The sequence below is a fragment of the Cannabis sativa genome, chromosome 7, assembly GCF_029168945.1.
Source record: "Cannabis sativa cultivar Pink pepper isolate KNU-18-1 chromosome 7, ASM2916894v1, whole genome shotgun sequence".
In the NCBI taxonomy this organism is placed as follows: Eukaryota; Viridiplantae; Streptophyta; class Magnoliopsida; order Rosales; family Cannabaceae; genus Cannabis; species Cannabis sativa.
Genome location: NC_083607.1, coordinates 48,778,095 through 48,801,966, shown reverse-complemented (window position 1 = coordinate 48,801,966; position 23,872 = coordinate 48,778,095). Strand labels below are relative to the sequence as shown.

The 23,872-nt window shown below is 31.4% G+C and overlaps 1 long non-coding RNA gene across 2 annotated transcripts; it reads left to right on the top strand.

Moving 5' to 3' along the window:
* The first annotated feature begins 13,378 nt into the window (after positions 1–13,378).
* On the top strand, positions 13,379–15,770 carry LOC115698082 (uncharacterized). Of its 2 annotated transcripts, XR_009688799.1 has the most exons (3): positions 13,405–14,070; positions 14,525–15,309; positions 15,424–15,770. It is a non-coding gene; the product is annotated as an uncharacterized LOC115698082 (long non-coding RNA). The 2 variants fall into 2 exon arrangements; XR_004008034.2 differs by lacking the exon at positions 15,424–15,770 and having other exon boundaries at positions 13,379–13,958; positions 14,525–14,838.
* The last annotated feature ends 8,102 nt before the right edge of the window (positions 15,771–23,872 follow it).

The following is a 23,872-nucleotide window of genomic DNA, read 5'->3' as shown; positions in this document are numbered from 1 at the left end:
GCTCGCAACCACTGCGGCAAGGTTTGCTGGGATATTAATCCTAGTGGTCGCGATCGACGCGATAGGCGGGTTATTACCTGCGTTGACACCCTGATCGCCCGCATGGGGATCACGAAGCGTCTCAGTATTATGTGGGCTGCGGGAGCGTGCCCTAAAAACTGCGTTGAGATGATCACGTAGATCACCTCGGTGTACTTGATAACGTCCTCCCTGTTGTGTTTGTACAGAGTCGGACCTTGTATATCTGCTCGGAGTGCGGCCATGCGATGACGAAGAGGCTGACTCTGCGTCATTGTCTCTCGATGGACGACTGCGAGGATTACGGCGCTCGGGATCTTCGTCAATTTGTGCGCTCTGGTTAGGAAACCTTGCGGATTGATCTCTTAACATCGGGTGATTCAAGTCCAGAGCTTCAGGGTCAGTTCGTCGTTCCCTGCGTACACGGTTAGTATGACGTCTAGAAGTTGTTACCTGAGGGTTATCGTTGCGAATGGCGGGAACTCGAGGAGGGCGTCGAGCTCGACTCTGTCCGTCTACCTCGGCTTGTAGTGCCCGCAGTTGATCCTGAATTGCAGCATATTGATCGGTGGTGAGCTGGACCATTCCCTCGGATACTACCGCCGGAGTGACGGGGGGAAAATGCATGGTTGCTGGTGGTGTGGACGTGTCCCCGACTTGAGGGTCAGTCGTTTCTGGGAATAGGTTGAGAGGTCTAATATTGCTCCTCCCTACTCCGCCGTTGATGACGTCCACAGGTGGCACTCCAGCTCCGGGCAGTGGTACACTCATCATTCCAATATTGATGGACCCGTTGTTAGCTCCGTTAACGTGATTTCCAGCCATGATGAAATAGTGTTCTTTGAAGTGAATGAAATCTCTTAGTCGAATTCCCACAGACGGCGCCAAATGTTGTCGAGTGAATTTCGCAACACCAAAATGTATTATTTAATTAATATAAAAGAGAATTTTCAGGGAAGTGACAAGTGCGAGTATTCGACCTAGAATGGCGAGTACTCGACTGGGAATGCAAGAACAAACAACAAGGCTGGAAAATGTAAATAAGACAAAGAATTATAGTGGTTCAATCAGATTGTGATCTGCTTAGTCCACTGTAGCAAAGGATTTGTAGGTGCCATTTTCATGGTGGATCACCCCTTTATATACAAAGTAGGTGTCCAATCGGTTACACAAGGATCACATTCATTGTTAATCCATTATTTACATATTGAATTGCAATAATTAAACCCAAACAACGTTAACATCAATAAATGCGTAACAGCTACTAAGTTCATCAACGTATGCGTCTTCCGCATCTGCGAGTGGACTGTTCATGTTCCGTTTGTTGAGCTCGCAGGGTCATCAGTACGTTTAGAACGTCTGCGCCCTTAGGTAATCGCCCCTTGTATACATCGCATGTTTGAGCTGGTAGAACTTGGACATGCGAATTTATATCGACTTGTCAGGGCTATTGGATCATTGGGACCAAATTGCATCATAGAGAGTTGGTCTCTATGCTTTTCGCGGAAATATAGAGGGGACACTCGGACATGTTCTGACACGTGCGAGTTGGATCTACCCTGCATAACGAGAATTATGGTTACGTGGTTTGACTTAGGTCGCACTCGCAATATCTCGCTGGTTTTATCCTGAGCGAGGTCTAAACTTCGAGAAGTCTCTCACGGACATTTCAGCTTTCATTGGAAATCTGAACACACGTGTCCTTTAAAGAGGAGTCTGGTCTCGAGTTTCTAGGTGAGAGAAATCTCACTATAACAAATTAAATACAAGAAAAATACAAATAGTTTGTCTAGAAATAATATCTAAAACTAAGAGTGTTTTTCTTAAAATTAACTTTAAAATATTAAAATGAAAATAAATTTCATATATTTTAAAAGTTAATTATGTTGCTAATCAATTTTATTAGGTTAAACTAATTTAATTAACCTAGCACAGTTATTCAAATCAGGCAAATGGGCCTTCACAATTGGGGTAGTTCATGTGAGGGGGAGCTGGGTTCAGTATGTCGTACCCACTTCTATTGGCCCCCAACTCTCACACAAGGCCCAAAAGAGAGGAATTGAACCTTAAAATAAATAACTGTTATTAATTGAATAGGTCCAAAAACTAAATGGACCTAAATAAAATCTATCATGGTGTGACATTTTATTTAGCAACAACCTATATACATCTATATAATAAAATAAACATATAGGCTCACACAGGAACACATTTGGATGGATCCTATCATGTTACTAGGTCATACACAGATGAAAGAAGATTGTAAAATTTACCTATTACAAATTATTTACTTGACCAATTGAACCATGGGTTAAAATCAGATCATTGGATCTGTCAACAAGTTAACCATGACTATTTGCAATCAAGCAATAATAAGCTTTATAAAACTTACAAACAAGCTAAAACACATACTCCTACAACAAGGTTAGTTGGATAGTTGGTTGTAGGATTTATTTAATTTTAAATAATTAAATTTCAAAAAATAATTAAATAATAATAAAAAATATTTACTTTCGAATTAAAAAAATATAAAATATACATTTTCGAAATTAATAAAATAATAAATAAAATAATATTTAAAATTAAACCTACAATTTTGAAAAATTAGGTTTCAACTAACCTAAATATCATTTCGAAATTTGCTAACTACTTTTAAAAAATTTAATGTTATTTTATAAATTAAATATTCAATAAAAATAAAAAAGATAAATAAATATCTTTTTAAAAAATTATGATTTAATTTAAATAAATAACAAAATTTAAAAGTTAGCACAATATCTTACTTCTATTTAAAATATCATGATTATAGTTATCTTATTTTAAATTTAAATAAGGTCAAATAATTTTAAAAAATAATATTTAATTTAAAAAAATTTAATATCTGACCTTAAATTTAAAAATAAGATAAGAATAATCAAATTTAAAAATAAGATAGATAATTAAGCAAAAAAGATAGATATTTACTATTTTCAAATTCAAATTACACTAATATCATGAATTAATTTAAAAAAAAATTAATTAATTTAATTATGATATTTAGAATTGAATAGGAATAGTAAATGTCTAAATGCAAAACTACACAAAAAATCGGAAGTTAAATCCATGAAATAGCATAAAAAATCGAAGAAAAACGAAAAAAATGCGAGCTGTACGGACAGTATGCTGTGCATACCGTCCGCGCGCGCAAGGGGAGTGCACGATCGAGAAAACTCGGCGCAGGAGGAGTGCTGCATGATTTTCGCGCGCGGAGAACAGGTTTCAGACACCCCTGCGCGTGTTGCTCAGACAAAACCTTGTCCGAACACGCGTCTGACCGAGGATCACCCGGTTCCGCGCGCGTGGGTAAGTGCATCATCCTTGATATTTTTCGAAACTTCAAAAAATCATAACTAATTCAAATTAAATCGAATTGAGTTCTGTAAAAAAGTAAATTGCTTAATTTTTTCCATACTATCGAATAAAAATAATTCTGAAAACAGAATTTCAATTATTTTTCACGAAAATTCACAAACATCTATCAATCATCATATAACACACAACACAACATGAAACCATCCAAATCACAAACAATCGTTTTAAAGTCCAAATTTCTTGCAAGCAAATCAATTTCCATGGCTCTGAGACCAGTTGTTGGAATTTATTTTACCAGGATCTTAGATCTACTCACAAGTATGTTGTTTAACAACCTAAATATTAACTTTCTAAAACGATAAATAAACACATATAAAGTTAAGAAAACCTTACATTGGTTGCAGCGGAATAATGTCTCCTTCCAATAAGATCTCTAACCCTTGTATCCTTTCTGTCGCTGAGTATTATCAAGATCTGAGCCCGAATGTCCTTCTCTTTGTGTGTGATCCTTCACAGTCTTCCAATCTATGATTGAGGTACCACTTGCTGTGTGTGGGCACTACTCTATCACTGAGGGTTTCGAAATTATGAAGAGGAAAAGAGAGACAGGTTGGTTCGGCTGTAGAGAGAGAGGGAAGGCTCAATTTTTCTAAAAAATAATTTTCTGACAGAAAGCTTGTTGAAAACTTGTTATTTGACTGAGCCATCACTTTCTATTTATAGGCAATTACTAGGTTTAGGTTAGTAATTATTTGGCATTAAAATAATGAAATTATTAATTTGAAAATCATGCTTAAGTGGCCGGCCATTGTGTGTAATGGGCCCCACTTGGTTTTTGCAGTTTTCACAATTTTTATTTTTATTTTCTCAAAAACGCCAATTTTCCAATTCTAACCATTTAAATGTCAAAACTAATTATTTAATAACTAAAATAGATTATTAAATAATATTGTCATTTAATTTAATTATTAATTAGACATATAAAGTCTATTAATTAATAAATAAACCTAGAATCTCTTTTCTTTACAATTTCGCCCCTACTTAGTGAAAATTCACAAATTAGACATAGTCTAACTTTAGAATTATAATTGATTCATCACAAATCAATTATTGAGTCTTACAAGCAGTATAGTCTCAACTAGAATGGGGACCATGGATCTATATGCTGAGCTTCCAATAAGTGAACCGAATTTACTAAGTAAATCCCTACTTATTAATTCTTCGTTGAATCAACTCTTAGAACTTAGAATTACACTCTCAGACTTATATAGAGCATATTATATGTTCCACGATATAGATATGCTATCTCATTTAACCATTGTTATAATCTTATTGTGATCAAAGATCCTCTATATAGATAATTTACATCGAGATGAGATAATTTTACCGTTCTCACCCCTCAACGTATTTTGCCCCTTAAAACACTTAGCTACCTGTAAATGATGTTTAGTGATCTAAGAATTAGTCACTTAAACAAGAGCTCATCCATTTACTTCTATTTAGCTAAGCTCGAAGGGAATCATCACTTGACTTCTATACACTAGTAGAAGCTATAGATTCCATATTTATGTTCGGCACTCCCACTCAATCACACTATCATGTTCCCAAAATATATGTATCACCTTGACCCAAAAGTAGGCTTAACTAATAAATGAAAGAACATGAATAGTACTCCTGAGTTGAGCCTAAGCATATCAGGATTTAGATTCTTTTAATCTTAAGATCAACTACTGATATTGACTTGGAAAGATATGACGGTAAGTTTATAATATCTTAACTAAGTTGCAATATCGGTCCAGTCCAATGTATACTCCATACATTCGAAACTAGTATACTTTACTAATGTCCTGGAAAGAACATAACACTTACTCCAAGTGTAAGTACACATCATCGCTGATTATCACATTAGTGTAAATCCAAAACACTGATGAAACAGGGACTTAGTCTTTTGATTTATATTATCACAATCACATTCCACTGTATTGACGATATTGTAATTGTGAATAAACATATGATCTGGACTTAACAGATTTTGTGTGTAAATGTAATAAACATATTAAACCATTAGCATGTAAAATTCATGCAAACATAAATCACTTCAAAATTTCTTATATTGATAACTAATCAGATTGTAAAGGGTTTTATTTAGGGCACAAAACCCAACACTTACATCGTCATAGTCCATTGGTTGTTCTTCGTGTTCGTAGTTGCCAATCGGTTCTTGTTCTTCATTTGCCAAGGGTTGTTCTTGTTCTTCATAGATGTCGGTCGGTTCTTGGTCCTACAAATAGTCTTCATGTCGATCTTCATCTCTATATTCATTGTCTAACTTTTGAATCTCTTCTGTTTGTGCATTTCTTTGTGCTTTTAGCCTCTCAATTTCAGCTTTTAATCTTTTGATTTCAGCGACATGTTCACTATCGACATTGACCTCAACTTTTTTTCTTTCTTTGCATTCTACCAAACACGATAGAAATTTTTGCAAATGACCTGTAACATAATGTGCCAACTTAGTTAGACTCTAAAATATATTAAAAAAAAAGAAGTAATATGACTCAATTAAAGAAACATCATACCCAACAGCTCTAACACGACCTGGATGCTCAGGAGTGCCTAAAGCTTGCGTTAAGATATCATTCTGACCCTTAGCTTCGATTTCACCAGTACTATAAATTTTTATCAGTTTCAAAATCAATAATATCTTTCTTTGAAGAAATACAAAAACAGTTACAAAATGATGTATTAGAAACTAAACAATAAACTCTAATCTCTAAATAACAAATAACACAAAAAAAATACAAAGACTAATACAATATAAACTACTTAGCATATCAACTATATCGCTAAACAAAAAAAAAAACTACTACATCATATATACAATAAAATGGTTAAAATATCCAAACTACTACAACAATCAACTACTAAAACCACATCCATTACAAAATAATAATAAAAAAAATACTAACATATCTACGATACATTATCAAACAAAAAATAAAACAAAAGAAAAATAAACTTATTCATTAATATAATCAAACAAGAAAATAATCTCAGTAATAAAAAACTACTAAAAAATAAAAAAACAACAAAAAAACTATAAAAGATATACCATTCATTATCAGAGAAAAATAAATAAAAAATAAAAAGAAACAGAACTACTTTTTCGATCAACAAAAAACAAAAATACAACTCAATAAATCCACATGTAAAATGAAACAAACAAATATACTAACCTTCATTTTCTTAGGCAACACAATAGGGGTTCATCACACTCCGAATCGAAATCATCTTCATCTCCTACAACACTCTTCATCTTCTTAGAGCACCGATCATCAGAAGAAGGCTCTGACACTCGACTCCTCTTCGAAATGCAAGCATTCTTACTGTTCTTCTCCTTATCAATATCGACATCCTTCAAAGAAGACCCATCAATTTTTTTTGAATTACTCTTCTCTGTTTTTTCCTTTTTTTTTCATCAAACCAGAAGCCTACGGTGACGACGACATCGATCTCTTTGTAAGCACCATCTCCTTCGAAGAACAATCCACACACAATGTAAACCCTAGCAAAGAAAATGAAGCCCTAACAATGCTAATAAAAGAGAAAAAAAAAGAGAGAATGAAATAAACTGAGAACAAAGAGAATATGAATCAAAACTGAAAAAGTTGAAAATGATATGTTGAAATAAAAGAGAGGAATAAATTTTGTATAACACGCCAAATACACCCCACGTATACACGTGTCCAAAATAATTGAAAAGTACCTCTACTTTTCATTAATAAAAGTATTAGCAGTAATCATGGAATTAAAATTTAAAAATGGTCTCTATGCCTAAAAATCTCTTTTATAAGGTAATGAACTTTATTAAGCTTATCATTAAGTTAAAGATAGCAGTAGTAGTGGCGTATATTTAGTAGAGTATGTTTCGGCACTTAACTTAATAAGGTAATTTGTAAGATTCATCAAATTATGAGTGGAAGTAGTAGTGGGGTCGTACAGTAGCATTAGCATGGGATTGGCTAAGTTTAAAAAATTGAACTGATACATTATATGTGGCATGAAGAACAAATTTAGACAAATAGAATTAGTTCAAGAGGTAAGATATATGTGTTCATGAGAACCATTAAGCTTATAAGTGGAGCAAGATTCCCCCACATATATTATGGAGTTAATTCAAATTCAAAACTTAAGCTAACTAGTCTACACGTGGAAGCCAAAGAGAATGGAGTGGAGGAGGTTGATAACTTGAATGAATTCAAATTTGAAATTAAAGCATTTTATACACGACTAGTATGGGATTGATTCACTTGACCAAGTATGAAGGAAGCTTTAAGGAGGTTATTACTTTGAAATGACTTTTAGCTCATTATTCAATTGATTTTATAATTTTAACCATGGTTAATAAAGGTAACTAAGAGACATAAGTGTAGTTAGCTAAACACTTATAATACCACTCCACTCAACTCAAAATGCATCAGTCACATAAGCTCTGTCTCTCCTCTTCACTCACTCAAAGAAGACAAGTCTCTCAATTCATTTTCATTATCTCTCGGCACAAAGTAACAATCTCCATTATCCTCTTGAATCTTCCCTTGTCTTGATGTTATCATCACCATGAACCACCATTATCATATCTAAATTATTTTATTCACCCTACGCCATTATCAAAATTACCATAACTACTTTCTGTTCTTCATTCATGTCAAGGCTACAACACTCAGGCTCTATCATCATTTTTGTCAACTTCATTTCAAGTTCCACGGTCTATATTAATGACTATATAAGGTTTATTTTGGAAGATTAAGGTGTGATATTTTAAGTCTACACATAAGATAGAATTGGGTCTAGATTACTTATCACTTAAGTGTTTTTTTAACGTTAGTATTTGGAAACTAGGATTTATGTGATACAAGGGCTTGGTTATCAAGGATCATTCTCACAATCAAGTTTTTTTTTTTTTTCATATTCGAGGTAAGGAAATTAAGTAGAAATTTTTAAATTTTTTTGTATAAAATAATATTCAAAAAAGAGTGGGAATGAGGTATAAAACGTACTTCAACCTATTTTAATTTGCTTATTATTTTATTATGTTATTTGAATAATGGACAATACAGTGAATTCGTATTATTTAAACAACAAATATGTGTATGTGGTTTGAATAATATACGGCACAATAGATTCACATTGTTCAAACTACAATAGATTCACGTTATTTAAACAAAGTTGTGATTATAATATGTTATGATATTTAAATAATGTATAGTACGTAGTTTAGCATTATTTAAATTAAGTATTAAATATAGTTTATGAGACATAGTTTGATCGAGAAGATACTAGTTGAATACGTGACTGTTGGGTCTATATGGTAGATAGAAGGTCATTTAGTAGTGGGTACAATTTAATCATTATTATGTGACTTAGCTGAGAAACTAGTTAATAGTTACTAATGTTAAAAATTAAGTTTATGTATTTCTATTTATCTAGATATGTGCATCTATGTTTTGGTTATATATTTTTTATTTTAGGTGACTACCTGACAAGTATTTCCTTACTGAGTTTAGTATATCACCCTTATCAAACTTACCATGCGCAAATTCAGGTTGTGAAAGTTAGAAAGTTGGTGGCGAGTGAGACCTTGGAGGCTTATGTGTGTACTCATTGAGGGTGATATAGCTGGGTGGTCTAGGACACACTCCATTTATTTTATTAAGTGTTATTAAATTAATATCGCATTTATTTTATTTATTAATTATTATGTCTTTTAAGTCCAAACTGAGCTCAATTATAAACTATTTTATGTATATAAATAAAAGCGACATTACAGTTTTACGCATTTTAACACTTGTAAATAATTTAGTACTTCTATAAAAAAAAAAAAAGTACGGGCATTTTAGTTGGTATTAGAGCCATAGTTATATCGGTCCCGAACGTTCTCACAAATTACACATATTGGCTAAAAAGGCTTCGCTCGTTACCAAGTAAGTATTATTTTTGCATGTTTGTATTTTATGTACATTTTAGTAATTTCAAAATTTCTTTTCATTTTTCAGAATCTTAGAATCAACTAAGCACCAACATCATGAGATCAGAGCAAGTAGAACACATTGTAGGCACATTAAAGTTTTAAAGAGAGTTCCTAAGACCCCACCCATGTAAGAAGAAAACAAAGTCTTTGATAGAATTAACAAAATACATGAGATAATGGATAAGATAAGATACTGTTGGAAGTGTTTATTGAAGTCACATGAGTAGTACATAGCCCTGATGCACGAACTCAATATGCCACATGTCCAACGTAATCTAAGAGCAAATTGTAAACATTTAGGGCATGTCGGCGTAAATAAGATCAAAAGATATGACCTACTCATGATCAACCTAGTGCATCAATACAACATTACTAACACTATATGTCACCTTAATGACACTAAAGAAGAAATACATCATCGACCCAATAATATTGTTAGGTCTAAATTCTTTCGAAAGTTACCAATCTCCTCAAACCTAGTGTATTTCGAACTCGACTATGTAGATTTGATAGAGAATATGTTAGAGGAAGGGTCAAACATAGAAGATTAGAATAGTCAAGCTACATTTGATTTCATATTTTTATTTGTTTATGTAATAAGGAGTTTTAGTACAGCTCCACTTTAGTTAGGAGATTTAGTGTAACTCCTTTAGCTTTTTATCCATTGGAATCCATAAATAAATAAAGAATTTTTATTCTATCTGGTTAATATTTATATATATTTATATATCTTCTTATGCTAAGTTCTACTAAATAGTTAAAGAATAAATTATTGCAGATATAAGAGGTATGTATCTTAGAATTAAGGCGTCAAACGAAACAGTACTTACGGAAATCAAAAGCATTCTATCGCTAAAGATCAAAAATATTCACCTCGAACAGGATAAGATACTTAGAGCTCTACGAGAAGTCATCACAATTAATGAAGAAATCAAAAGAGTAGTAGAGGAGAGGGGAGCCTTAATCAAATCACAAGAAAAGTTTTTAGTGTTAAGGGTTACATTGTCACATGTCCCCGAACTCCTCTACTATATCAATGACGTTTGGCACTGTTTCTTGGGTCTTGGTGACGCAATCAGATACACAGCCTTCATATGTGAACTAACACTTAACTTCCACAACTTTATTTTTGAAAATAATTATATTGTGAAAACAAACAACATGGAAGAAGAACGCGTCAAGAATATACGATTTAAACAAAGTGACAACAATAAGGAGGACTTAACTGAATCCGTGAACATAACAAATGAACGAGATTTGAAAGAGTTGGAAAAGCCAAACTATTTTGAGGTAAAAGGAGAAATGCTAGAACTTGAACTAAAAAGCCCACCTTAAATAGAAGCAGAGGAAATAATAGAAGTATTCGAGATTCCTTTGGATGAAGAACTCGAGGATGAGAAAAAGCTAGAAGGCTCCAATGAGCTAGATTACTCTCCAGTACCAAAAGCGGGGACTTAGATTCATCCATAGCAATAAGTATCGATGGACTAGAAGATGACGTACCTAATTATCATTTTAAAGTGGAAATTGATGAGTCAGACTCTGAATCCAAGAGCATGCCAACAACAATTCCAGCAAATGTAGAAATGGAAATGGACTTCGAGGAGGACCCAGAAGAAGACCCGAAAGAAGACCCTAAAGAATCCAAAGCTGAGTTATGTGTGGAGGACGAATAGTAGTCTCTTTTAGCTTGTCCAATTTTATCCAAGGAATAGACTTTTGTTTCTATTCCAATAATCAAGTGATTATGTAGCTAGAGATCTAGTATTCTTTTAAAAAAATAAAGATTTTCCTTCAATCAAATTTTCTTATGACCAAAGTAACTTACGTTCGTAAAGAGAACATATATATATTTATATAAATCTTTACTAGATAGAATAAAACCTCTTTATTTATTTTGAATTCCAAAGAATAACAAGCTAAAAAAGTTACACTAAAACGCCTATCAAAAGTGGACCCATACTAAAATCTCTTATTACATAAGCAAATAAACACATAAAATAAAATACAGCTTGACTATTCTAATCTTCTATGTCTGACCCATTCTCTAACATATCCTCAGTCAAATCTACATAGTCGAGTTCTAAATACACTAGGTTTGATAAGTTTGGTAAATTTTGAAAGAATTCAAACCTAATGACATTATTAGGTCGAGGATATATTTCTTCTTTAGTGCCATTACGGTGATATATGATATTAGTAGTCTTGTATTGATCAACTAGGTTGATCATGAGTAGGTCATATATTCTGGCCTCATCTACCCACACATGTCTTAGATGTTCCCAATTGTCTCTTAGACTACGTTAGAAATGTGGCATTTTGAGTGCGTGCATTAGGGCTATGTACTTCTCATGTGACTTTAATAAATAGTTCCAGCAGCATATTATCCTATCCATCGCGTCGTGTATTTTGTTAATTCATCAAAGATTTTGTTTTCTTCTCGCATGCGTGGGGTCTTGGGAACTCTCTTTAAGTCTTTAATGTGCCTAACAATGTGTTCTACTTGATCTAATCTCATAATGTTGGTGCTGAGTTATTAGTTTTAGGATTTTGAAAATAAAAAAAAAAAAATCTTCAAATTACTAAAATGCACATAAAATATAAACATACAAAAATAATACTTACTTGGTAGCGAGCGAAACATTTTTACCCGATATGTGTAACTCATGGGAATATTCAAGACCGATATAATTGTGGCTCTAATACCAAACTGTAAGGCCCACACTTATATAAAAATACTAGTATTATTTACAACCGTTTAACATGAAAAATTATCATGTCGTCTTTTATTTAATACTTGAAAAATATTCACAATTGGCCAATTTTCGTACCAAAAGACATAATAAATAATAAATAAAAATAATTAAAACATAAATTTAATAGCGTAAATAAATAAATAGAGTGTCCTAGATCGCACGTAGTTATATGGCCCTCAGCGAGTTCACACACACAAGCGTCCAAAGTTCCACTCGCCACCGACCAACTAGACTTTTAGTTACCTTGGTCGATCTGCACATAGTAATTTGATAAGGGAGAGCTACTAAACTTAGTAAGGAAATGTGTGTCAGGTAGTCACATAAATAAAAATAAATACAACTAATGCACATATTTAGGCAAATAGCAATATAGATAAGCTTAATTTTATCACTAGTAACTAATAGAACTTAGATTCCAAGCTAAATCACATTAAAAAAAAAATTACGCTCGAGTCCGTCTTTGGCAAATAAACCTGAACTATTAGACTAAATGACGGAGGGCTGGGTTTAGTAAAATTGTACCCACTACTAAATGACCTATTTACCATATAGACCCAATAGTCAAGTATTTAACTATTATCTTTTCGATCAAATCACATCACATAAGCTACAATCTTAATAATTTAAATAATGCCTAACTACTATACACTATTTAAATAAAATATCATAATCATATCATTGTTTAAATAATGTGAATCTATTGTACCATCCATTATCCAAACAACATAACTAGTTTAAATAATATAAATCTATTGTATCGATCATTATTCAAACTACTTATACATATCCATAGTTTAAATAATGTGATTTCATTGTATCACCATTATTCAAACAACATAACATAATAATGAACAAATAAAAATAGGTTAGAAGTCCCTCATTCCTACTCCTTTTGAATATTATTTCATACAAAAAATTTAAAAGTTTCTACTTAATTTCCTTACCTCAAATGTGACAAATCCAGCTTGATTACGAGAATGGTCCTTGAGAACCAATAATTATCTTATGAAAAACTTAAATTTCATACTTATTATTGAGAACACATTATAGGGTTATACAAACCTTAACTTTGAATCTACAAACTTCAAAATTATAAGATGATATACCTTAACACTTTCAATGAAATCTAGTTGAGCACTAAAACTGTAATGTAAAATGATGGAGATAGTGACGCCAATATAATAAAATATATCTATTCTATATAAAGTGTGCCTATATAACAGAATTCTTGGTTTATGAGAAATTAATGGTGACTTTTTTTTAAAGTTTTTCTATTAGAAAATAACAGTTTTTTTATTAATTTTTAAAATAAATTAATATTACTTTTAAATTTTTATCGTATAACCCTAACAAGAAAGCTAAGCCAAATTTAATTTTTTAAATATGAATTTCTCATCCCTAGAATCCATATGCGATTACAGCTCTAGAACGATCATCTCTTCGTTTGCAACAACGATGGCCTCTTCGTTTGTAATAATGATCATGAAACCCAAGGAAAAGAAGAAATCGCTAGATTTTATTGCAAAAGAAATCCAAATCAACGAAAAATTCCAGCAAATCCAATTCTCACAACAACAATTCAGATGTAGCTCCTTCTGTCCCCAACCAGTTGCCCTCATATGCCACATTAGATTATTTTTGAGGTCTCTCGTGTACTTTATCAGAGATCCTCAATTTCAAACCCATTCTTCAATCTTTCAATACAGACATCGCCCTTGCCGTCGATGATTGGCCTTCGAAGGTCTCCAAGTCCTCAAAGTCATCGATAACTCCCGCCATACTCTCTCATTCGCTAGCATTGCTAACAGGTAACTATATAGATATATATATTTTAATTATAAGGGATTTTTTGATTATTATCTTATGTATGTTTTTATTTGAGTCTCTGAACAGAGATGGCTTTATGGTGGAATGACAAAAGTAAGTTGTTTCTTGATAAACATTCGTCTTTTATTTTTGGGTATGGATGCTTTGTTAGGAATTATGTCGATGGGTAGTTTTAAGATTTAATTTAGTTTATTGATTCTGGGAACACTTATTTCATTTCTTTGATCTGATGATTGTGGGAACACTAATTTGGTCTGATAATTTCAATTCTTTCAGTTGAGTTGTGAAATAAATCAAAGGTAGAGTTTTGAAATTTACATAATGATAATGAGGCATTTGATAGATTGTTGTAATTCATATTTTAGTGCATTAATTCATGAGATATCAGATCTGAATTTGAGAGAAATATATATTTATATATTATATATTATATACGTGTTAAAAAATTTGTTTGCTCTCTGTATTTTAGGTCGCCTAACAATTTACTTTTCTTTCTCTCCACTTTTACTTTTGATAATCAATTTATTATTTACTTGGTTAATCAAAGGTTTTGTAGAGGAGTCGAGTAAAACAAGAAAAGTAGGAGACTTCAAGCAATATATACCGGGTAAAAGCAGTGAAGTGATATTTGGTGAGGCTTTTGAGAAACAAGGATGGTTTGATCTCACTGGTGTTGTATTAATTTCTTATTAATAGAATTTCTCGAATTTCATGTATTGTGATAATTTTGCAATTATATGGACCTTATGGTTGTACTAATTTTATTTACCATGATATTGATGTAGTCATATAGACCTTATGCTTTGTAGAATCTCCAACTTAGTCATAAGAAAGAGGTAGCAAAATTTTTCAATTGCACAATTACAAATGTTGAATGCGCCTCTAGCAAAGTTTACATGGACTAAATAAATACTAAGGGAAGATAGAAAGCTTATAGAAATTAGGAAAACCAATGCCAAAGAGTCTTGTTGAGGTATTATTATTCTTGATCTATGAAGTTTTGCTACTCTTTAGTTTTATTTATTACATTTTTTTTATGTTTTTGCACTTGATATATATGTGCATTGTAGTTGTGTTGCGGTAACTCTCTTATTATAGAATATATGATCGTGTGAGAATTTATGGTGAAGTTGTTACTTTTAGTTTCTTAATATTTATTTGGAAATAAAATGAACCAAACTTCTTCCCATGATCTTTATTAACTTCAGGTGTAAAAGCTCATAGGATCTACACCATTAGATATTGCCAAGTCTAATTTGGCGAAGAATGGTCAAATAACTGAATAAGTAAGAATGTGGTTTGCCCATGTGACTCTAAACAGAGATATAAAAGGTGCTTTACTGTGCTTATATGGATTTTTTTAAATCGAACAACTTACTAATCTTATGTGCTTGTTTCTATTAAAGTGATTGAAGGTGCTTTACATTTATTTGTTCTTATCGAAAGGTACTGCTGGGAGAATTAAAGTGATTGAAGATGTTTTTCGCTCTTCAAAAGTTCCCTAAATTAACAAGCATGAAATGGAGATTTTGATATATATTTGGAACTCTTGGAGTCAACTTTAAGATCTTAGATAGGTGTGAACTCATTTTTAGAATAAGAAAATTTGTGACCAGATTGTCAGAATTGTTGAACTAATTTTTAGCCGGATGTTCTGATTTTTTTAAGAAAACAGTTTGTTAGATTTGTTTTATTTTAAAAATCATTTATATTTAAAACAGTTTTTTTAAAGAGTAGAATGTACTGATTTTTTTTTAAAGGAATATTTTATAAATTATTTTTAAATTTTAATATTTGTTGGTTAAAATTTATGATTATAATTTTAGTATAGATATGAATAATTTCTCATAACTTTATAGTTATTAATAATAAAATATAACTAAAAAGATTCTACATAAACCACTTTAACTTCAATAGCGGCTTGATTAAATATTTGAATATTCTAAGTTCACAATATATTTTCATTCAATTATCCTTTTTTTCTTTTTCGTTTGCTTCTGTGCTCTATGATAGGTTGAATATTCAATTATTTTCCTCATCTTTTGCTCTCCATTTTCCAGCGATTTCTCAGCCATCATCTTTGATTGTCATGCTTAGTTATACATGTATAATTAGTTTTTATTATCTATTTTCTAAATGTTATAATATATGTTGACCTTGATGATACTATAAAGATTTTAGATGTTGTTATGTTCACAGATATCATGGAAAAAGTACTTTTATGTACTGCTGCCCAAATAATGCACTTTACTGCACATATATAGTTTTAAATAAACAAAATAAATGTACTTGACTATCATAAGTAGATTTTATTTATTAAATTAATTATTTACACTATATTTTACTATCTTATATGAAAAATAATAACTTTTCACAAGAACACTGCAACTTTGTACCATATATAAATTATCTACAGAAAAATGAATAATCCAACTATATGCACATCCAACTAAAAGGAAAAAGTGCAAAATACAAACATTACAACTTTTAACATGTGGTATCTTCACCTATCAACAATTTAACGATTAAATTTTAATATCTTTTTTATTTAATTGAAATAATTTAAATTGTGTATGCTTTATTTTTCGAACATTGACTTTAAATTTATTTTTGGATTAACTTAAGAATAAATTGGAGTTAGATTATCAAGATTTTTTAAACAATCATATATTGCATTCAATATTTACTTTCAATTATATTAATAACATTATTTACATTAATTGAATATGCATATTAATAATATCAAACAATAACTAATAATATTTTTAAATAAAGTAAGACACACTTAGCATAAAACTTAGTATACGTGCCTTGCACGTAGCATTCTACTAGTATATCTATATGTATATATATGTGTGAGAAAGATAGTGGTGTATGGTGATGGTTTGATCTAGGGAGAACACAAAGGACGAGAAAATTGGATTGATTATAAGAGAGAGCTTAAGTGAGCGAAGTATAAGTTGAGTGGTATTTATAACCCTTTAACTAACTACACTAATGTTCCCTAGATACCTGACTACTAACCATGGTTACATTTTTAAAATCAATTAACCAGTAATATGTTTAAGTTTAAGGCTCCTTTCATACTCGATCAAGACTAGAATAAAAAAGAGTTTGCCAAAATATGAGTAATAAGCATCTTTATATATATACTGTTAGCTATTTACTCCGCTCCAAGTGTGCCACCTTACGGCCACTTGACCAAGTCTTTATTGGCTTAATGACTAACCACAAGATACTATCCATCCATATTTTATTCTTTAATGCTACACGTAAACTACTTGTAAGTAGCTTCCATATACTTAATATCATTCAAAGAAAATCCACTAAAGTTCACACCAATGCTATAAGTCCAAACTAATCTCTAATTCCTCAACATAACTACATATCACAAAACTATACCTTAATCTTCAGTTTCGCCACTATAATTACTATTGATATCATTATTTAATTAAGTAATAGAACCTATATCATTTAAAGAAAAAAAATTACCACAATACCAAATTTATCTTTAACTAACCACAAAGCTAAAATAGACTCAAACAATGAGCCCCATAATTCCTAATAACTACAAAAGCTCATACAACATAATTCTATTAATTAAAAAGAATAACACTTTCTAATAATTACATTCTAGCAAATTGATATTTTCACATCGAGATATCTAGACTAACATAATAGAAAATAATAACTAAATATTTTAATTATTACACACATAATAACTCAAACAAGCTATAATTAATAATGCACCGATTCTATAATATAATGAATACAAAGAATAACACAGAATAACTCAAACTGGTTATAATTAAAAAAACAAAGAGAAAACCAGTTCCTGAAACACTAAAACAAAATTAAAAATAAAACTAATTGCACAACAAATTGAGTAAAAACAAATAATACATAATACATCATAAATCAATTAATTAAAAAAAAAAAAAAGTGAGGCAAAAATTTGAGGCGTAAATCTAAATTGTACGGTTCCATAATGAAATAAATAAAAACAAACAATATAATATAATATAAAGAAACTGATTATATTTATCAACTCATTAAAAATTTAAGAGAAAGAAACTAATTTCGTAAAGCAACAAAGATAATAAGAACTTACACACAAAAACCAGTTAAATAAAATAAATAAATCAAAAATTGCTTCCTTGAATTAACTAAATTAAAAATCAATTCCCAAAATAACTAAAATGAAAACCAGTTCCTTGAATTAATTAAATCAAAAATCTGTTTTTAAAATAAATAATTCAAGAACTATTTTCTAAAATGACTTAAATAAAAAATTAACTGCGACATAAATTAAAAACCAACTACGACATAAATTAAATTAGAACAAGTTTCACAACAAAATGACTAAAAACAAATAACACATAATAAATCAAAACTGATTATATATTTTTTTTAAAAAAAAAAGATCGAGTGAATCAGTTCTAAAAATATTGGTACATAAATTAAAACGGAAACGGTTCTACAATAAAATGAATAAAAAAACAAATAACAAATAGATATGAAAATATGAAAATATTGTAACATCAGCTTTAAATTTTGCAACATCAACTAGAAACATGCTCGATCAATACAAATTCGCTCAAGGAAGGAAGGATCTTTCGTTGTGTCCTTTAAATGATTGGGGGGCGAAATCGTGAGCGCTAGATTGCACCTTTTTAAACAAGATTAAAGTTAAGGTTGATGGGGCTTTATTTGAACAAGAGGGGCAGTTTGGGGTGGGTTGTGTAGCTCGAGATCATCATGGTACTATGTTAGAAGCTTTCAAGAAGGGAAAGATTTGTTGTGTCAAACCTGAAATTGTTGAGATCATAGGCATTAGAGAAGCTTTGAGATGGATTGCAACTCATTCTTGGGACAATGTCGTGCTGGAAACGGATAGTTTGGTGTGTGTACAAGCTATTCAAAGCAATGTTTTTATGTCTTCACAGTTTGGTCTTCTGGTTCAAGATGTTGGAAATTTGCTTTTTACTTTAACTTTTATTGATTTTGTGTTTTGTAAAATGATCTGCAAATAAGTTGGTTCATTGCTTGACAAGAGACTCTTCTTTCTCTACAGGCTGTGTGCTTCAGTTAGAGGATTGTTCCTCTGAAGTGCGTTCTATTATTTTGAACGAATTTATTAATTAATAAGTTTATGATTTTTATTCAAAAAAAATTATTTTAATGTTGATGAAACTGGTTTCTAATATTGGCATGGTTTTTATATTATATATTTTTCGCATTGTATTTTTTTTTCATTATGTTATTGATGAAACTAGTTTTTTTTTTTTTTTTTGCCTCTTATAATGAAATATATAGTTTCTTTTAATATTGATAAAACTAGTTTTTAAAGTTAGTATTATTTTTAGATTATAATTTCTCGCACTGTATTTTTTTTATTGTGTTGTTGATGAAACTAGTTTTATTTTTTGTTCAATTTTGATTATTTAATAGTCTAGAAACTGGTTTTTTTTTTAACTTGACTAATTATGTTTGTTATCATAGTTGTTATATTATTTGAGATTTATTTTTTATTTTGTATTTATTTTTTACTAATTCTAATTAGCAAGAGTTTGACAAAAAACCTAAACTAAAAGATTTATGTAATGTAACACCGTTTTTATTATGAGATAGCAACAAACAATTTAAATAAAAAAACCGTAAAGTAACTATGAAAAAATTAAATGTCTTCATTACAAAGAGAAAATAAGATGAAAGAAACAAATAAAGGACTAAATAATAACAAATAAACAACAAAATTGTTATACCCGAAATTAGGTTGCCATTTCAGTGGAGGATACGTGTCAAGATAAATAGAATATGGATCCACGTGATCACTTTTAATGGAATAACTCATTAATTGCATCGGTAACAAAGTGTACTTGCAACTCGCTGACTACAAGGTCTTATGCGAGAAAAAGATATGCAAACTGTTGTTTCGTGTATTAACGAGAAACCATATGTTATTGGATGCATAAAGCGAGACATCAACTTCGTTTCACCTAGGAAGATGAAAAACCGTGTTTTTGCAAATGTCAGTTGTATATAAGAAAATATAAAAACTGTACGCGTTTGCAACAGCAGAAAGTAATTCTGCTACAGCAAAACTGAACAGGCAGAATATAAAATATTTGCAGAAAAATAAATAACTTGACACAAGAGATTTATACGTGGTATCAGTGTTCTCCCGAACACTCCTAGTCCACGGGGCCACGCCCAGAGAATGAAATCAATTAATAAAGTATCAAAATTACAAAGACAATTGACTTAAACAAGTTTAGACTCCCTCTAAAGAATTGCCGCAATCCTTTGTAATCCACTTTATGAATCTGACTTCTTGAAACACCTTCAAGCCCGAACTCCCTTCGTCTTTGAAGTGTGAGTGCTTACTTCCTCCCGAAGTAAGGCTTCAACAAGTCTTCTCCCGAAGACCAAGTGCTTACTTCCTCCCGAAGTAAGGCTTCAACAAGTCTTCTCCCGAAGACCAAGTGCTTACTTCCTCCCGAAGTAAGGCTTTATCAAGTCTTCTCCCGAAGACCAATCTCTTGTTCAGTCAAGTAGTTCTTCACAACCTCTAGGATAGAGTAAGAACAGAAATAGAACGACTAGAACCTAGATGAACAACTAGGCTCTCACAAAACAAAGAAAGACTCTCTTCTCTCAAAAGATAAATGTAGAAAATGAATAATGGAAGAGGTAATTCGAATGGTTGCTCTCTAGGCTCTATTTATAGATCATAGAAACCAAAGAGGCAACCACAAGTTCGAATTAGCAGCTGTACAAAAACTTTCCAAAAGAAACACGATCTGCTACATCAGATTCGGATGCTGACGAAGCAGATCTGCCCAGAAACGGGAAACTTACTAAAATCGGGTCCGATCTTCTTTCAATGCTTGATTCCTGCCAAAAACAGATTAGATATTCTGATTGTATCAAGATACAATCGAAATCAATAAGGAAAAGGCAATAAACAAAGTTTCCCTAAAAAAAGACAACTTTCCAAAAGAGAATTCCTTCTCTTTTGAGAAGTTTTCAACAAAGGAAAGTTCAGCTGAAAGTGCAACTTTCCAAACAAGGAAAATGGCAACTAATAACCGAATAAAAGAGGTAAGATTTCGAAAATGAATGCAAAGCAATCTTACCATAAAAAGGAAAAATTATTTTGTCACCTAACTTGCCAAAAAAGGACTTTACAGAAGATAAAAGCGACGCATATAAACTGTGAAAATACTTAGCGTATAATGTACAAACTAAGTATATCTGTTGGGTGAACTCAAGACCTAATAGGCGAGGCGCCCATCTCGCTATAGGAAGGAGCACTCCAGTTATATTCACCACTCAACTTCAAACATCTTTCAGCAAGACTTAGAGTCTTGACGAGTTAGAAGCTGACATTCAATGGACTGCTGAGGTATTCTTTGTAAATAAGAACTGCGATTGTCACAACGAAGCGTTAAGATTTTAAACAAAGAAGCAATGAGGCATACATTGTCGACCTTGGAAAGATAGAAGAAAAAGCTCCAGCTCGCTATCAAGGTCATTGGAACCGAGTTCCCGTCGAGATGTTGGAATTTATTTTACCAGGATCTTAGATCTACTCACAAGTATGTTGTTTAACACCCTAAATATGAACTTTCTAAAACGATAAATAAACACATATAAAGTTAAGAAAACCTTACATTGGTTGCAGCGGAATAATGTCTCCTTCCACTCAGATCTCTAACCCTTGTATCCTTTCTGTCGCAGAGTATTATCAAGATCTGAGCCCGAATGTCCTTCTCTTTGTGTGTGATCCTTCACAGTCTTCCAATCTATTATTGAGGTACCACTTGTTGTGTGTGGTCACTTACTCTATCACTTAGGTTTGAAATTTAGAAGAGGAAAAGAGAGAGAGGTTGGTTCGGCTATAGAGAGAAAGGGAAGGCTCAGTTTTGTGAAAAAAATAATTTTCTGACAGAAAGCTTATTGAAAACTTGTTAAAACTTATGATTTGGCTGAGCCATCACTTTCTATTTATAGGCAACTACTAGGTTTAGGTTAGTAATTATTTGGCATTAAAATAATGAAAAATATCAATTTGAAAAACCATCCCAAGTGGCCGGCCATAGGTGTTAATGGGCCTTACTTGGATTTTGCAGTTTTTCACAATTTTTATTTCTATTTTCTCAAAAACGCCAATTTTTCAATTCTAACCTTTTAAATGCCAAAACTAATTATTTAATAACTAAAATAGATTATTAAATAATATTATCATTTAATTTAATTATTAATTAGACATATAAAGTCTATTAATAAATAAATAAACCTACAATCTCTTTTCTTTACAATTTCACCCCTGCTTAGAGAAAATTCACAAATTAGACATAATCTAACTTTAGAATTATAATTGATTAATCACAAATCAATTATTGAGTCTTACAAGCAGTATAGTCTCAACTAGAATGGGGACCATGGATCTATATGCTGAGCTTCCAATAAGTGAACCGAATTTACTAAGTAAATTCCTACTTATTAATTCTTCGTTGAATCCACCCTTAGAACTTAGAATTGCACTCTCAGACTTATATAGAGCCTATTATATGTTCCACGATATAGATATGCTATCTAATTTAACCATTGTTATAATCTTATTGTGACCAAAGATCCTCTATATAGATGATTTACATCGAGATGGGATAATTTTACCGCTCTCACCCCTCAACGTATTTTGCCCCTTAAAACACTTAGCTACCTGTAAATGATGTTTAGTGATCTAAGAATTAGTCACTTAAACAAGAGCTCATCCATTTACTTCTATTTAGCTAAGCTCGAAGGGAATCATTAGTTGACTTCTATACACCAGTAGAAGCTATAGATTCCATATTTATGTTCAGCACTCCCACTCAATCATACTATCATGTTCCCAAAATATACGTATCACCCTGACCCAAAAGTAGGCTTAACTAATAAATCAAAGAACATGAATAGTACTCCTGAGTTGAGCCTAAGCATATCAGGATTTAGATTCTTTTAATCTTAAGATAAACTACTGATATTGACTTGGAAAGATATGACGGTAAGTTTATAATATCTTAACTAAGTTGCAATATCGGTCCATTCCAATGTATACTCCATACATTCGAAACTAGTATACTTTACTAATGTTCTGGAAAGAACATAACACTTACTACAAGCGTAAGTACACATCATCGTTGATTATCACATTAGTGTAAATCCAAAACACTGATGAAACAGGGACATAGTCTTTTGATTCATATGATCACAATCACATTCCACTGTGTTGACGATACTGTAATTGTGAATTAAAATATGATCTGGACTTAACTGATTTTGTGTGTAAATGTAATAAACATATTAAACCATTAGCATGTAAAATTCATGCAAACATAAATCACTTCAAATTTCTTATATTGATAACTAATTAGATTGTAAAGGGTTTTATTTAGGGCACAAAACCCAACAAACTCCCACTTGCACTAACATAAAACATACTGTGCAAATAAATCAATCTGATGTCTTGATCTTCAGATCAAGTGTAGTATATTTGAATCCACCCAAACTTCTGGAAACTAGTTCATAAAATACATTTATGAAACATCCTTTGCTATATGCATTACTCATCAAGGGATACTGAAATCCTTACTGTTTTAAAGTACATCTGAATAAACAGAAGACATATCTCTCACATTTTAAAATATGAAATTGAGATAATACAGCGTAGACTTTTCTTCAGTAAAATAACTTTCTGGTAATTTTGAATTTACAAAGTTATAAATCTTCTCTGGTAGAGCTTGAATTATTATAGAATAACTCCTCCACCCCAAGAGTAACCACCATCTCAAGATTCGAATGAGTTGGGGAAGATACAAGGATAACTGATGTACAGTTCCTTAATATC